At 33.0% G+C, this 3836-nt stretch overlaps 1 non-coding gene across 1 annotated transcript; it reads right to left on the reverse strand.

The window, feature by feature from the left end:
- Nucleotides 1–769: 769 nt before the first annotated feature.
- Nucleotides 770–877, reverse strand: LOC112836146 (U6 spliceosomal RNA). The gene has a single exon (XR_003211400.1). It is a non-coding gene; the product is annotated as a U6 spliceosomal RNA (small nuclear RNA).
- Nucleotides 878–3836: the final 2959 nt, after the last annotated feature.

Genomic DNA, 3836 nt, shown 5'->3' on the forward strand with positions numbered 1-3836 from the left:
AGTAGATTAAGAGTCCCCTGAGTTTTCCTGTCATGACATATTTTTCAGAAAAGAATTTTGGGGCCAATTTCCTCATATATATTTAGAAAAAAAAATTATTCTAGATTTTCTCCTTCCTTCTTTTTGAGAGAACAACAAACAGGGTTGTGATAACAGGATCCTGGATAATTAACAAATTGATAGTGTGTGTCATTGCCAGATTTCTATAGTCAAATTTGGGAGAAGGTTGTCATGTTTTCAACATATTTAATGCACACGTTGTGTCTAAGTTTCATCTGGATGAACAGCCAGCTTATCACAATCTTGGAAAAACTTGCAGCTTTCTCAAAAAAGCCCCGGATACTTTTTTTGCAAAACCCAGGGCTTTTCTAAGATTTGTTTCCTCAGGTTGTTTTGTCCCAAAACCCGTCTTTTTGGAGCCTGTTACAAGACTTATAGTGTGCCAAAGAATCAGAATTAAGTTTGTTTTTGTCAGGAAACTTAGAAAACATGATGTCAACTAATAGATACTTACTACCATAGAGCAATATACACTTTCATAAAATTACATGAATTTTTTATTTCAGAGCTTTTACATCCATGATAATTGTATTTCTCAAAAACTGTTTTTATTTTTTGGAATTGATTTTCAATGAAATACAGATTGGAAACAATTCGATATGTGAATTTCATTTTATAATTAATATTTGTATATTAGTTATATGTGTAGGAAAATGTATGAGGAAATAATTGACTCCAACTATCTGTAATAGAAATTAGATTTAATATTGCAAAAGCAATAAATTACATACTTAGTGGTAGCCTTAATAATGCTTTGGCCATGCTAATCTTCTCTGTATCATTCCAATTTTAGTATATGTGCTGCTGAAGTGAGCACAATAATACTCTGAATATAACTAACTCAATTAAAATACATAAAACTATACCATTTTATTAGTAATATCAGGGCAAAATTTACCTAAATTTTTGTCAACTTCAAATAGCATTACCAGGTACTTGAAAGATGCAGTTTTTAATTTTTGAAATACACAGATCACTTATCAAAACCACATTAATACTTCTCAATTCATGAATATAATCAAGTCTATGTTTTCAAGCATCTCCTCTCCAACACCATATACACCTACACACATGCAATATAATTCTATAATTTTTTGTTCTTTCTTTATACACCTTAATTTTATTTTTTGAGCACAAATATAAATATAGAATCCTTAGGTTTAAATACTGACTCTGTATTTTACTATTTTCTGAATATGACTGAATTATTTAATATTCCTGGGCTTCATGAATGTCATCTACAAAATAGGATATAATAAAACCTATTTCACATATATGCATAATCAAACAATATAATTCATGTTAAAGAGCATTATATTCTGTAACATGCTGCATGTGTTTTTATCTCTAAAATATTTATCTGTTATGTGCATAGTATTGTGTTACACTCTGAAGTAAACAGAAAAGAAATTTGGAGTAATATAAAATATAATAAATCTTTATCAAAGAATTGTAATCTATTTCAGCAAGAAATGACCATATCAAGCATTCAAGGAGTGACACAAATGAAAGCAAACAGCATAAGATTGGGCTCCGTAACAGTGATAAATGCCACAAAGTGTTGCCAAAGTTTAAAGGCCTGGGGACTCAATGTGGCATGAAACTATTTGGGAGTATATAACAAAGGTGTTGATCTTGAATTGGACATCTAAAAAGATGGGTATGGTTGAAGCAGGGCACTTTGATGGATAATAATAGTCAATGAATTAGATGAGTTAACAATACAGGGTCTCAAATAGCAATAAAAGCTGGACTCTTATGTGAACAGGAATGGGTCTCACTGTGGCCTTCCAAGCAGGGCAAATTTCATAATGCAATGAGGCCCATCTAGGCAAATAAATTTGGTATGAGAATGCCAGGTGGATTTACAAGAGGATTCAGTAAGAAATAAAGAGAATATGAATCTATAATCCAGTTTCAATGGCTTTGGAAATCTAGATGAAATTTCAGTCCTCAAAATTATCTAATCTTTTTGTCTGAATGTCATTCAATAAATTTAAATCCACATAAAATTTGACAAAGTCTGAAAATAGTAATAATCTCTACAGAAACAACTATTTGCCTAAGGAGCAATCAGCAAGTGCCTTTGCAGTTATATACCTCAATGACTTATGATTATTAAATTTATAATGTGTTGAGAATTCGGCACCTAATTCCTTTAATTTCACTGAATTCTTCTAAGCTAGATTTTTCTGTTCCAGTGCTAAAGAATTCTTAAATAATAGTAATAACAATTATTATTATTATTATTATTTAAATTAGAGCAGAGGGACTTTATACTCATTATTCTGGTGAATGAGAGGTTTTTCTAAGTTTGAGAGGCAGGGTCATGTCGTCCTCAATAATTCACCACGCCAAAAGAAGTTAAATAACTGAGTTAAGGAGTATTAAATAGAACTCTCAGATAGAAAGTCCTAACTTTTTGGAAGAGTAGGAAGAGGAAAAGAGGGAGAACAGAGAAGGAAAATCTTAGGAAAGAACCCCTAGTTATGATCACCCAGTCATTCCAGTTAAGTGGGGAGTTCCAAATACAGTATACAGACATCTGGGTTATAGATTATCTAGTCAAATATATCAGCTTCCCTTTTTTTTTTTTACTATTTGATAAACTCTGATAAGAATGATACTATCTTGAGGGTGTTTAGACCACAATATTAATGTTTTACCATGAAAACAAAGTTGGTTACATTCTTAATTTTGTCAAGTATTAATTATAATTGCCAACTATCCATTATCTCCTGGATCCTCAGAGTAGATAATCACTATATGCAATCTTATGAAAGAATGGTTAAATTTTTATATCTTATTATGTGATACAGAATATGTGGCATTTTTAAAAAAACATTAGCTTCTTAATAATCTTCTTAATACTACTTAGTGTAGGTTCAGATTTAATTAATCTGGATTCTCTGAATATACTTAAGGAAAGCTAAAAGGAAAAGACCCAGAATCTCATTGTCAATGAAGAATAATAGGTCTTAGATGAAAACATCCTGATGATATTCACAAACAATATAATATTGAGTTTAAAATCCTTTGGAATATCATACTTTAGTTCCCACTAGAGACATACACAGGACTGAATACTTATTTATTATAATTCTATGATATTTCATGAAGAAAATTAGTATTTTTCCCTTTCCTACCATGGTTGGGGCTGGAAAAGAAGGAATTATGGTAGAGGACAAGTATGACTCAATAATTTTTTTTTCGATTTTATTTATTTGAGAGAGAGAGACAGAGATAGTGAGAGAGCACAAGTGGGGAGGAGAGGAAGAAGCAGGCTCCCCAAAGAGCAGGGAGCCCGATGCGGGACTCGATCCCAGGACCCCAGGATCATGACCTGAGCCGAAGGCAGACGCTTAACCGACTGAGCCACCCAGGCGCCCTGACTCAATAATTTTTAATATATCTTTAGTTAGAAAATAGCAGAGTACCTGAACATAAGGATAGAATATAATACAGTGCAATGCACTCTTTATTTCATCTCTTCTCAAACTGTAGTATACAGAGAATTCAACTGAGTCTGACGTTAAAATGCAGATACTGATTTAGTTGATCTGGTTGGAGATCCCTGAAATTCAGCTTCCAGGTGACCAAACTTTGATTTATAAAGTTAGTATTTTAAATACATTCTTTTTGGGGGTGCCTGGGTGGCTCAGTCATTAGCTAAGCATCTGCCTTCGGCTCAGGTCATGATCCCAGAGTCCTGGGATCAAGCCCCGCATTGGGCTCTTTGCTCAGGGGGAAGCCTGCTTCTCTCTCTCCCACTCCCC

Source organism: Callorhinus ursinus, unplaced genomic scaffold (genome assembly GCF_003265705.2).
Source record: "Callorhinus ursinus isolate GAN/ISIS: 27379988/994484 unplaced genomic scaffold, GSC_fseal_2.0 scaffold4, whole genome shotgun sequence".
In the NCBI taxonomy this organism is placed as follows: domain Eukaryota; kingdom Metazoa; phylum Chordata; class Mammalia; order Carnivora; family Otariidae; genus Callorhinus; species Callorhinus ursinus.